Consider the following 14291-nt stretch of genomic DNA (forward strand, 5'->3'; position numbering starts at 1 on the left):
CAGTGGGGTGTGGGTGTGCAGGGAGCTGAGCCTTCCTGCAAAAAAAAGTTTGTATGGTGTAATGGCATGGTTGTTAATTCAGTGTTATTTGCTGGAATTGCACTTCAAAATGTTTGGATTCATGTTATGAGGCATTGTACATCAGACATGAAATCAGCAGTCACAACTTTTAAGTGTACATTTTAAAGTTCATTGTCGAAACTTATTTTAAGAAGGTTTTAAAGTTTTGATCTGTATAGCCCTGTAACCAGCAGGTCTTAGATTTCCCTGTAGACCCATTAGTTTCTCCTTACTCTGCCATCTGTAGGCTTTTGGAGGGCTGAAAGTGAAAGAGCTCACAACAGTTATTATTGCAGAGCTGGAGCACTTTTTTTTTTAAATATATGTTTTTATTTCCCTCTCTCCTGGTACGTTTGTGGGTGCAATGCCTTCTGTACTGAAGCTTATGCAGGTGTGCGCTTCCACTCACTTATCTCTTGCCTGGAATACTTGAGTATGTTTGACAGGTACATGTCCTACATATCTCTGTTTTTTGTTGCAGCATCCAGCTTTCTCTTGTGTGACTATACTGCAGTGACACTCCAACAGATGCTTACCCTTGGAAAGGGCATGCTAGCATATGAGGCTCATTTCAGTTCCACTCCAGCCACAGCTCTTCCAGCCTCTAGACTTGCTAGTCCAACCTTGTTTGGTTATGTCGATCGGGGTGGGTTGGGGCTGCTACGTATCCTTAGAGCGTTTTGCTTTCCCACTTACAATGGCCTCCAAGATATTTCTAGAAGCAAGCAATGGCTTTTTTTAATGAAAACTGGGATTTTTTTTCTTTCTACATGTACTTAGTCTCTGCAGGTTGCCTTGATGATGGTAATCATTTTTTTTACCCACTGCAGCATTCAAGGTTAATCTTGTGATTATTTATACAGAAGAAGAAAGTCGGCTAAACCTAGACATCAGTTTTAGAGCTGGCAGGAGTAATTTAGTCTCACTGTCCCTTTAGCATTTGTAGGTGTGTTGGTGAAACTTTGTGCTGTCTGGAAGTTTAGCACAGAAGAGTTTCATCTTGCAGTCCTAAGGGGAAATAGAAGTTTGTTTATATTTGACATAACAGTGAAATCTACACACATTTGCTGAATCTGGGCTCAGGGTGGACATTCCTTGAAATTATATGACCTGCTGTAATTTTTGACTTTGATGCTTTGGTTATAGCCAAGGATTCTAGTGTTTGCCTGCAAAGGATGGTATGACTTGAGTCATTCTTGAAGAAGAACACAAGAACTAGATGTTAATTTCTTTTTTGCGAGAAGTGCTTTTCAGACAGTCTAGGACTTGGTTGATGACCACCTTTGGAAAAAGTTGACATATGGATGCAGATGCCCAGAATTTTGTCACCAGTCTGAATGCTATTGTGTTACCTCAACACTGGCCCAGTAATCAAGAAACCTGAATCCTCACCACTAGCAACAGTGGGGGATGTACATACTGGGAGGATGATAAGTACGCACACAGTAAAGTGCAATTTCCCTTAAGAGCACACAGAGATCACAGTCATTCTAGGACTGGTTTCCCCCTCTTTCTCCAGATCCCTAATGAGTCTCCCCACTGACACAGTTCTAGGGTTGAGATCTCAGCTGAGTGGCCAAACCAAGATCTCCATTACCCTCTCTGTCCAACCAGTGTTTCATGTCCCTGCCCAAGTAGTTGACATGCACACTCTGAGATTTGATTTATATACAAACCCACACACACACACACACACACACACACACACACACACACACACACACACACACACACACACACACACGAAAGGCTGACACAGGTTTGCTAGCTATGCCTCCTTCTGCCCAGACTATAAGGTAGTTTTGACTGCCACCAGCCACATTTTATCAGCTACTTTAAGGCCCTTAGCAAAGGGTGTCCAATCCTTCTGTGTAATGTTACTGTTAATCCAAATGGTAGTCTGACCAAGAACAAAGTTATTTAGGAGTGGCCTGTACAGTGTCACCAGATAGATATGCAAGTACACTAAGAGCTTAAATATCTTTAAACAGACCAGCCACAATTGAAAGGTTTAAATATTGTTTGTTTGTGTCTTTCGGCTTTTCCCGGTTAGGGGTTGCCACAGCGGAACTCTGGTCCGCTAATGATTGGTAGTTGATTTTTACGTGTCGAGTTACCAGCCCTGACACACAACCTTCAACGAAGATACGCCCATTCACGCATTCTCCATGCAGAAAACGCTGTAGCTAAGAATCGAACCAGACAGCGTCTTACTGTGAGGCGACAACGCTACCACAGCACCACCACCGCGGGTTGAAAGGTTCAAATATATTTAATAATAAATAATAAAAGAGCAAGACAGTACTAAATAAGTAATCAGTTGCATTAGAGTTCAAAATCACAGGAAATATTTAAAACAACATTGCAGGACAGTCTCAAATAAAGAAAACATTTAAGCTATACTTTACTATATTCCTATCTGAATCTAAAGTAGTTACTGTGCCCTAGAACCTTACAGCAAAGCAGGGTGAGTAGATGTTTCCCAGCTGCTGCTGTCAGGTCAAAGACAAATACAAAATGCCCTCTTTCTCTCTGTCTCTCTCGGAGAGTTCTTAAATTAATATCAAGTATTACTGCTGGGTTAGCTTGGATGACATCACTTTGTCACCTGACTTTAGTTCGAAAGCTAAACCTCATTGTCAGAAACTACCCACATTTAACTTCTCTCTGTGAAAGTACATAGCCTTCAGAAGTTTGCAACTTCTAGAAGACATAAAACAATAAAACACTTAAAAAACAACACCGAGTCCCCTGGTGTAGACATCCAGTCTCCTGTTGACTGAAACTGAAAGATAACATTTGTAGCACAATCGTAAAACAATTTAATTTGAACTATTTTTCTGAACTTTTGCAAGTTAATCCTCTGTGTTGTAGTTTCCACTGTTAAAAATATATACATTCACACAATTACAATAGTTTATATACATTTCTGTTCTAAACCAGTAGGGCATGCTGTGGTTACATTTTAGCTTAGTACATACCATGCAGTTGTAAGGTAAGCATCCTACATGAAGCATGTTAGCTTTCAGTAATGTACACATAAGCACCTTACAAAATTCCAGATAGCTGGGATGGCAGTATCATCTTCTGTCACACTTCTGAATAAATCATACTAATATTCTCAAATGACATATACTTAATATGTCCTTCTGTTCCATTTCTATGTTAAGATTCACAAATGACTCAGAATTTACAAAATTCTAGATAGCTGTGCAGGCAGTATTTCCCTTTGTCACACTGCTTCCCCTTCAAAAAACTCAAACTAGTTTTTCAAGTGAAACATTGAGAGGGTGAGCCTATCTGGAAATAGGTTTACCTTTACAGCGGCGAAACACACTCATGCAATTGCTCATATGAGCAAATCATAACTTCAAAAAACAAAACAGCAACCGCGACAGTTTCCAATGGTCGAAAGTCAGCAAATCGAAATGCCGAAATACAAATGAAGTGTAAAGCAGGGTGGAAAGCCCCCACACCCCCCCCTACTTTAATATTGTAACTCCGCGATCGCACTACAGTGGGGAAAGGGACCATTTTCCAATCCCCACTATAGTGCAATCCGCCCCAAAATGCCAAATCTTCAATGAGTGAATGCCACTGTGCATTTGCTCATTGCACATTCAAACCTTTTTGCGTTGGACGTTTGCCAACTTTGCAAACGTCCTTTCGAACATTTGCTGTTCGCCTGTGTGCAAAACGCACACATGAAGGTAAACCCTGGGAATATCTTACCCCATTCTCTGTCTTGATATTCCAGCTGCCTTAGCATTGCTGACCCCAGTACAGTACTGCACTGTCCTGTCATATGCCTGCAATCCTAGGCTCCACCATAGTAATTTGGGATTTGGCTGGCTGGCTCCCTGTGGCCATAGACCCCCTCAGACTACTCCTGCCTTGTACTGCAAATACATAACACCAGGGCCTCCCTATCATGGTAAGGTTTCATCATGTCCACTTGGTACAGTTAGTTTGAGCCCTTGCCTCCTGCCTGGCAGTTCCACCATGTAGTTAACATCACTGACCTTTCTTACCACCTTGAAGGGTCCTTCCCAAGCTGCCTGCAGTTTGTGTCTGACAGGAATGAGAACCATAACCTGATGCCCTACAGCATACTGTCTTGAGCATTCTTGTCATACGAGACATTTTTCTGCTGTTGGGCTTCTGCCAGGTTCTCCTGGGCCAAGCCCATGAGTTCCCTGAGCTTTGTCTTGAGGTTTAGGATGTATGCCACAACAGACTCCTTGTGGGATTCACACTCACCCTCCCACTATTCATGATTCAAATCTAAAGGTTCCCTCACCCTATGGCCCAATACAGCAGCTCGAAGGGTGAAAGCCCTGTGGATTCCTGGGGAACCTCTCTGTAAGCAAACAGATGGGGCAAATATTTGTCCCACTGCCTCTTGAACTGGTCTGCAAATGCCTGTAGCATGGACTTGACTGTAAAGTTTAACCTCTCCACAAGACCATTAGTCTGGGGATGGTGGGAGGTGGTCTTTAGGTGCTTAATCTCACAGTGCTTCCACTTACAAGCCAGCAGGTCTGACATGAATTTTGACATCTCTGTCACTCAGTATTTCTTTTGGGAAACCTACCCTGCTGAAAATCTCTAACAAAGCATTTGCCACATTTTCTGTCTCAATGGAGGCAAGGGCCACTACTTCAGGGTATCTGGTAGCATAATCTACTATCACTAGGATATACTTTTTCCCTGTGGAACGTGAGGTACTCAGAGTCCCCACAATAGTCATAGCTACCATCTGAAATGGCTCCTCAATCACAGGCAACGTCATCAAAGGAGCTTTCACCTTGTGTCCTGCCTTGCCTACCTTTTGGCACTGCTCACAGGTCCTGCAGTACCCTGTTACATCTCCAGAAATCCCAGGCCAATAAAAGTTTTGCATAATACGTTTCTTTGTATGCTTTATGCCCATATGACCTGCAAAGGGAATATTGTGGGCTATGCCTGGAAGTGCCAGATTGTAGGCTCTGGGCACGACCAGGTGTTGCATTCTGTCACCCTCTAGCCCTCCCTCTTGGGTCCACTGCCTATATAGTAACCCTTTGTCCCAGTATACAGATCCCCTCTTCCCTTGAAAATCAGGTGCCTCACTAGCTTGCTCTCTCTCTCTCAGACCATGTAATGTAGGGTCTGAGGGCTGAGCCTATTTCAACTCTCTTGGTAACCCTTCCCAGCTCCCCTTCCACAGGAAGTCTGGTATCCTCTGACAGTGGTGCCTCACTGTCAGCCTGGGTACTACTACTCACCTCTGCCCTTGCAGTCACTCTGTCCAAGGGAACATCAGTACCCACAAGCAGCCGTGGTTCACCTTCAGTCTCACTGCTTCAGGGTAACTTCTTTCCTGAAGTAACCACCTCACCCATCCTGGCTGCAAGTGTGCAGTCTGTCTGGGTCCCTCCCAGGCTACCAGACTTACATGCTTTACTCCAAGCCTGACTGCATGCACTCGGGGAACTGTATTATTAAAATCATTCCGTATCAGGACATCTGCATGGTTATCCTCATTAACCTACTTGCTGACTTCCTTTTCCACCTCCCAGTCAAGATGAACCCTAGCCAAAGGTATTTGGAATGGGGTCCCTCCTAAAGCTCTGACTGGAGTAGACTGCCCAGGCAAGTAGTACTCCTTTTTAACCATTGCAGGCTTCACAGTGGTTAGGTCCGAGGCCGTGTCTCTCTTAGCAGTGGCCTGTTTCCCATTTACTAAGATAGGATATAACCTCTTGTGGTAGTTTAGTACCCTTGTTGTCTTGAGACAACTTACTGCTGGTATTTTGTCATTCCCAATTATTGGCTCTTCCACCTTTGGTCCCCACCTTGCCTACGTGGACATCTACATGGCCCCACTGGTTGCATTTAAAGCATTTAACCCTTGGTCCTGAATGTGTACCTGGACTAGTGGCTTTCCCTGCTACTGGCAGACTGAGACGGTTTATGCTGCCCACTATGGGTTCCCTTAGATCCATGAGCAGCACTGGGTATCCCTTTCCTGTGCAGTGATGCCCTGCTTGCTAGATATAGGTCTCCCTTCTTTCCCAACTCGTCTGCAGTATTGCCTTTCCTGTCAGCTAATCAGATTCTCATGTCCTTGGGCAAAATGGCAAGGGCTTGTTCCCTCACCAAAAGGTTTGCCAGCCCTTCAAAAGTGGTGACCTGACATACACTCACCCACCTATGAAAGTAAGTGCTTAGTTCAGCAATATGTTCACACACACTTTTGTCTGCTTTGCATCCATGCTCACAAAACTTTTTCCTGTAAGCTTCAGATGTTAACTTAAAACATTCTAACAAACAAACTGTTACTGTATTATAAGCAATCTGTATCAGACAATTTAGAAATAGCAGTTATAGCGTTACCATGGAGTAAGGGGGTCAGGAGCCATACCCAGCCAGAGCCCTTTGTCAACATTATACTGTTTACATGTCCTTTCAAACATATGAATGAAACAATCAAAATTGTCCCCCTCTATAAATTGTGGAAGAAATTTACTGACCTTTGTTGCTTCTGGGGTTCGGTTACTCCCTTCCCCATTACCTCCATGACCCTGGAGAAGAGTCAGCATCTCCTTTTCATGTCTCCTGTGCCCCTCACGCTCTTCAGCTTCTAGATGTCTCAGTCTCTCTGCTGCTTCTAATTTCATTTATTTCTCTTGCAGCAGTCTTTCTGATTCTATTTCCAAACTTTTGGGCCACCAGTTCAAGTCTGTTCAACTCAAGATGGATTTTTAAGTCCTCTGTGGAAAGGTTGAGCTGTCTTTTTTCTGAGAGTTGTACATCTCCAAGGCCAGCCTGGTTTTCCTCCTGATTTCTACGCTGTGATGCAGCTGTGCCCAAGACTGCAATAATTTCTGCTTTAGTCAGGTTAACATACGCCAGTCCTTTAGACTGGCACATTTCAGGTAACTGGCTCCTTGTTAGCTTGCCATACTCCTCTGCTGACATGCTTGCCTGCTGTCTCTGACTAAGCTAACAAAAAAAAATAATAAGACAACTGTGATATGAAACTCTGAATGTTCACTGTGTGACTGACTTGAGTGTGCAAATACCTTCAATGACCACTGTTTACAGGCTACAGGAATTCAATGTCCACACTGCTGAATCCTAATATGTGGATACCCTATCACTACAAGCCAATTAATATGCGATGTGAATATCCCACCACTGCCACCAATTAAATGTGACACCCCAACACTGGCCCAGTAACAAAAAACCCTCAAGCCTCACAACTGGCAGCAGTGGGGGATGTACACACTGGGAGAGGATAACAAGTGCACAGACAGTAAAGTGCAATTCCCCTTAAGAGCATACAGAGATCAGTCAGTCTGGGTCTGTTTTCTCCCTCTTTCTGCAGATCCCCAATAAGACTTTGTTTCTTTTCATCCCATTCATAAATCAGACCACCTTTTTGTTTCTTTTCATCCTGGGACATTAGATTTGGCTGTCTCTAGGCAAACCATCTCCTCCTGGAATTCTAAGGCCGTTTCATTTTGTTATTCTTTTAATGACAAATGCCTGTCTACGTCTGTTAGAGCTCACCACCCTAAGGCTGTTGCCTCTTCTGGTGATTTCTTCAAGGGGATGGACACCAGTGCCATCCTTGAAGCTGCTACTTGGTCTTCAGTGCATACCTTTACTAAACTTTATCAATTGGTTATGGATTCTATGGCTAGAGCAGATTTTGCTCGAGCCACTGTACATGGGTTTGTTGAGGGCTCCTCCCAGCCTTCAACCTCCCAGTACTTTTCTTGAGCTTTTATACTCTCTCTACTGTGAAGAATACTGCAACAGTGATATAAAAGGACATAGTACAGTTTTGTGAAATCTTACTATAACAGTAGATGCCCTTCTCTTCACTGTTGCAGTATTTGCTCCCTCCCTCCATCCAACCCCCTTTTTCTTTTAGATTTTACTTTGATTCCCCTCCTGGAGGAGGGTATCATTTTTCCATCTGCATTTTCTCCTCCTGGATGTGCATGGTCTTTAGTCCAATGGAGATTTCTCTTTTCTGGGGCAATTCAATTATGGGTAATTGCATCTGTATGTTACCTTTGTGCCGTACGTTCTGTACAGGGAACATATGTGTGACTTATCAGTGCATGCAAGGTCTAAAGGTTCTGATATACTGTTCAGAAGTTGGGCTGTCCTTGGCTGGAGATCCCTGCTGTGAAGAATACTGCAACATTGAAAAGGACATCTTATGGTATTATTTTACACAACTGTACTTTCTCGGGAGCCTACAAACAGAAAGTCACTAACGGAGTTGAACAAAAAATCAAACTTGCAAAAGCATACAAAAAGCAAGCCAGCCAAAAGTAAACAAATTCTACTTTTATTTTTCTTCTTTTTTTTGCAGGAGGTAATCTCGTGTGTAGCTCAACACCTTCTTTGTTCAGTATACTAATGCCATTGTTGCACAGCAGTAGGGACTAAATTCACACGTTATACTTTGTTTAACCTAAAACAAGGTATCCCAATTCAGTCTGATAGCAAGCCACAGTTGTGTACAAACTATTACTGATTCAATATATTTGAACAGCAGTCCAAAAACTTGGCCACAATAATAGGTTTTGAATACATGGGACAGGTTATTTATTCATTTGGTTTCCTGATTCCCCAAACTTTATGTACAGGGTACATTTTATTGTAGCATTTTATGTCTTTGTCCACTAAGATTCCAAGTCCAGTCTTTTTCTTTTTCTTTTTTTTTAACACGTGTTGCTGTTTCTATTGTACTTTTTGTGTCGAGTCCTTCAGAAATAATTTGGGGGGGGGGTTGAAACAGGATGCGTTGTATGATTCTGCTAACAGAAGGCTGAAATGCATTTCTGGGACATTGTATATATGAAATTTGTTTATTCATTTATTTGATTGCAAGCAAACATCTGAAATTACATGGTCATACGAGTGGATAGGCATGCACGTGTGTGTGCCATTATACATTGCAAAGCATCTGTAATATTACAGTGAGCAGGAAGGACACGGCAGTGGAAACAAATAATGCATTTATTAAAAAAATGTAAGTTTCTAAGGCAGTATTGTGGTCAGATGTTGACAGTTTTGGAATGTTGGTCTAACTGGATCTATGTAATGTATGTCACTAAAATGAGATTTTTTTTTTCTTAAGGTAGCACAGAAACACATTTTAAATGGTTTAGATAAGCAAAAAAATTTTAGGCTGTATGTGTATAGATTATAAATGTGTGCTGCTCCAGTTCATTTCCAGGCTTTGGTGCCTTCTGTGTTTTTATTTAACTGTGGCATAAATGCGTTTTTAATGAAGATTCCGCAACCATGTCTTGGACAGATAAAATATACAGACTTCATGGTAATTTAGTTAGCTAAACTGTAGATGCCCTTCCATTCATGTGTTGCAGTATTCTTAACCTCTGGTATTCCCTGCCTCAGCAGCCCGATGTCTGGCAAGTATACAAAAGACTACTTTTGCTTTAAGGTACGCTGTACATCACAAGTGTGCTGTTCGCATAGCATGCGGCATAAAGGTGATGTCTGAATGTACCATCCTCAGAACTTCTTTGCAGCCAGTCTGAATGCATCTCTCAACCATCGATCTGAGCACCTTTGTCCTTGCAGCCAGTCCAAACGCATCTCTCGATCGTTGGTCTGAACACCTGTGTCCAGTTTCCTGGTCTCTGAGCCATTGCAGGTAAGTGCTCTGTAGGGGTTTTGTTTTGTTCTTTATTTTTGGTTGCTTCTGGGGGTTAATGTCATCCGAGAAGGGTAAATGCCAGTGCGGGAGACAGATCTCCATAAACACCACCACAAACAGTTTTTATTTTGCCTAGGTGCCTCTCACGATCATATGACATGCTCCATTTGTCAGGCTTTCATACCAAAGACTCTGCTTAGTAGGCTTTTTTCCCCTTGCTTTTAATCTAGAAAATCCGTGACTTAAGCTTCTCGCTAAGGATACCATTGAAGGAACTTCCCGCTTGAGGGTCAGCAGTTAGGGAAGAAGGAGGTTAAGAAACCAAGGCCATAATCTTCTGCTGTCCAGCATCTGCCACAATTCTCCCAAGGTCAGTGAGGACCCGGAGGTTTGCCTGACTTTGATTCCTCTGCTACAGCCGGGTTAGAGGCCAGTGGGGAATCTGTCTTTCAGTACATCTGATGAGGCTGTGCAGACGTCCATTTTTGTCGCTAAGGGAAACCACCGTCGATTTATTTTTGAGGGGCCTGGGGGAGTTCCTCAGATTTCAGTTAGAGAAGAAGTCCCAACTTCTGTTATTGAAAGCCGTCCTGAGTCAGAACCTTCTACGTTTTACAGGGCAGACGTCCCATTTAAAAAAAGTAAACTTGCTCTTAGGAATCCAGAGAACGAGTGGCAGGCCTTCAAGCAGGGTTTGTTTAATGCTTTGGCATTAAAATCTCCTCAGGGGTGTTCTGTTTCAGCACCCCCCTTGGTCCTCTACTACCCTTAATAGGCCCAGGGAACAGGATTCCTCCGAGGAGGAGTTGGATTCTGATAAGGTGTCCCTTGCTTACTCTTCCCAGATTCCTACTCCTTTGGACTATGGGTCAGAGGAATAGGAATCTAACAGTTGTGATACTCCCTTTGAAGAAATTTATTTTGGATGCAAAATCTCCAGGGTGATGGAATTTTTTAAATGGGATTGTGCTCGGGTCTCTGAAATCCATAAAAGGTACTATGAGTTGCTGCAGATGGGATCTCCAAAACCTTCTTCTGTTCCTCCTGTTTTGTCGGCTTTGATGGATGCATTTTCCAGTGCCTGTAAAACCCCTGATTCTCTGCCCCCTGCTACTAAGAAACCTGATAGGTTACATAGGGTGCCTGAGGACTGTAACATTTTGTACAGATGTCCTGCTGCTAAACCCTCAGTGGTATCTGTACCCTCTGATAAGCCCTCTCATTTGCTTTTTTGCCCCCAGGTTACTGCATTCTGATAAAAATAGCAGAACCATGGAAAGGCTAGATAAGAAGTTTTACACCTTGGCTGTATTGGCTTTTAGGGCTATTAATTATCAATCCCATATGTCCTGGTATGTGTTGGCCCTCCTTTCTCAGGCTTTTCTGGTTATTTCTGATGTCCTAGACTCTGAGGGTAAAACTTCTGCTCTTTCCCTGTTAGGGACTTCCTCTCAGGTGGTTTGTCATTCTCTCAAGTTGTAGTTATGATGCAGCAGAGATAACTCTTCTAGGGATGCTGTTTTTGGTTCAGTGATGAGGAAGCATTCTTTGCTTTGGCTTCAACCATTGCCTGATGATATCAAGGTTAAGTTGATGGATCCCCCTCTTGATAATAAACACTTGTTTGGGGAAGCTGCTGCTGGTTTGAGTCCCTTCAGGATAAGGAGAAGGCATTATTGGAACCCAAACATGTGATTGTCTCTCCTGTTCCTAAATTTGAAAGAAAACTACCCCAGTAAGCCTGCCTTTGTTAGCAGGCAATCTCACCCACTTACTAAGGACAGAAAGAGTGGCAAACTGGTTCCTTCTGCTAAGGTTACTCCGACTTCAAGGACTCGGAAGTCTTCCTTTTCAGATAAACCAGGTGTTATCTGACTATCCATCTCTTCCCAGCCACATTCCTCTTTCTCTTCCCCTTTCTCTTTCTCTCTGTTCCTGTTTAGCTTGAGATTACTCGGGATTCTTGAGTTCTGTCCATTATTCACCGGGGATATTTCATGGTGTGGAACTCCGTCCCCCTTTTATGGGCATTCCTCGACTTTTTTTTTTCCCCAAAGGTACTTCGAGACTTTTTGACTCTGTATTATTCAATAGGTGCCTATGTCCCAAAGGGCATGGAGATTTTACTCTAGAATGTTTCCAGTTCCCAGAAAAGAGGGCACTTGGAGACCAATTCTAGACCTCTCTCATAGAAACTCTTTTTCTGTAGGTGGCTACTTTTCGAATGTCCCTTCAGACTGTCTTTCCTCTTTTGCTTACTCAGGCTTGTATGGCTTCTGAATCTCAAGGATGCTTACCTCCATATTTCAGTCCATCCTCTTTTCAGGAAGTTTTTGTGTTTCTTTGTTGCTTCCTGGCATTTTCAGTTTTCTGCGCTTTGCCCTTTGGCCTTTCTACTGCCCCAAGGGTACTCACCGACTGCCTTGCAACAACGATTTGTTTTTGCAGGCTTCAGGGTATCCAAGTATTTCCTTACTTGGACGATCCGCTGATTCAGGCCTCCTCTCCAGAGGTCCTGTTGCAAAATGTTCATTTTGCCATTTCCCTTCTTCAGAGCCTGGGGTTCACAATAAACTTCAAAAGTCTTCCCTGACTCCTTCTCAGGATCATGTTTTTGTAGGTTGTAGGATTCAGATGGTGCCTATGCTGGCATCCTTGCCTCCCCCCAAGGCCATCACTCTCATTTCCTTCTTTCAAACACTTCTTCCTGTGGCCACCATTACAGCCAGGGAGTTTGAGAGCTCTTGGTTTCATGTCATCCACTATTCCTATGCTCCCTCTGGCCAAACTTCACATGAGAAAGTTTCATTGATTTCTGAAGTCAATTTGTCTTCAACGTGCACATCCCCTTGATTTTGTAGTTCCTCTCCTTCCTTGTCTCAAGAAGAAACTTCACTGGTGGATCCAGCAGTTGTCTCTACATCTAGGGCTGTCTTTTCATCCCAGTCTTCCCTCTTGGGAACTGTTCACAGACTCTTCAGATGTGGGATGGGGAGCAGTTTTTTGGCACCCTAAAGGTACAGGGAGTGTGGTCACCTCTTCAGCAGAAGGAGCACATCATTCTCAAAGAGATGAGAGCTCTTCTGCTGGTTCTTCAGGCTTTTCATCATCTTTTTTTCCCAAGGACCTCTCAAGGTATTTACAGACCAATACTGCAGTGATGTGGTATATAAACAAACAGGGGGAACAAAATCTTACCTTCTTTGCCAGTTGGCACTCCTGGTATGGGTTCTTGCTGTCCAGTACCAATTGACTCTTCAGGCAGTTTGCATTCCCTTAAGTCAGAGCATTGTGGCAGGCAATCTGAACAGGTCCTTAACTCAATCCCACGAATGGATGCTTCACAGGTATGTGTTTCTGGACATTGTCCACCAGTGGGATACTCCTCAAGTAGATCTGTTTGCCTCCACTCTGAGTAGACAGCTTCCTCTGTCTTGTGCCAGAGTCCCAGGTCCTCTGGTGTGGAAGGTGGACACCCTCTCTTTTTCTTGAAAGGAGATGTGTCCTCATGCATTCCCTCCCCTTTCTTTTATGCCATAAGTCCTATTCAGAATTCAACAGGATGCTCCCAAAATCTTGTTGGTGACTCCCTTTTGACTGAGACAGCATTGGTTTCCTCTGCTGCATTTATTCAAGGACAGTCATCACAATTTACCTCACAGTTTGGACCATCTCATACAAGACAAGGGATCTCTCATCCATCCCAACCTGTCCACTCTTCGTGACACTGTGGGTGAAAGAATTTTGATTCCACAAACACCTTTTTTCAGAGGATGTGCTTAGGATCCTACAGGAGGCCAAGAGTCCCAATACTAGGAAATCTTATCCAAATTGAAAAGGTTTTCTGTTTGGTGTCTTTTTCGTAACCTAGATCCCACTTACTGTGGATGTTCCTTTGGTTCATTCTTTGTGTGAATTGCTCAATTCTGGTTTGGCCTATTCTTCTGTTAAGGCACATTTATCAACCGTGTCTGCTTGTCTCCTCTAGCTTCTCTGTTTGAAGCTAAACAATTCCTTAAAGGTGTCCTTCATATTAGACCTCCCAAGAAGCATGTTCCTCCTCTCTGGGATCTTCATTTTGTTTTGGAGAAGTTGATCCGGCTCCTTTTGAGCCTGCTTCTTCAGCATCCTTGCATTATTGCTCTTGGAAGACTGTTGTTTTGTTGGCCCTTACTTCTGCCAGACTGGTGTCTGAGCTTCAAGCACTTATGGCTTGTCCTCCTTTTTTGGTGCTTCATAAGGACAGGGTGTCCTGGTTTACTAATCCTTCTTTTATGACCAAGGTGTTTAATGAGATGTCACTTAATCAGTCTGTTCATTTGCCTACTTTTTTTCCTGTCCACAATCTGCCAGTGAGAGGGTGCTACATACATTGGATTTCCATAGCCAGCTCAGATGTTATTTCGATAAGACTTGGTCTATTAGAAAATCTGATCAGTTATTTTTCCCTTCATCCTAGGTCCCTAGGTTTAGCTGTATCCAAGCAAACTATTTCTTCTGTGATTTCTAAGGCTATTTCTTTTTGTCTTACTTTTCATGGTAA

General features: G+C 43.2%; 1 protein-coding gene across 1 annotated transcript in view; it reads left to right on the forward strand.

Annotated features, from left to right (window-relative positions):
- The window catches only part of LRPPRC (leucine rich pentatricopeptide repeat containing), a 1486422-nt gene that overhangs the window by 294115 nt on the left and 1178016 nt on the right, over positions 1 to 14291 (forward strand). The gene's annotated exons all lie outside the window — the stretch shown is intronic.

The sequence above is a fragment of the Protopterus annectens genome, chromosome 1.part0, assembly GCF_019279795.1.
Source record: "Protopterus annectens isolate FY-2018-M chromosome 1.part0, PAN1.0, whole genome shotgun sequence".
Taxonomy (NCBI): domain Eukaryota; kingdom Metazoa; phylum Chordata; order Ceratodontiformes; family Protopteridae; genus Protopterus; species Protopterus annectens.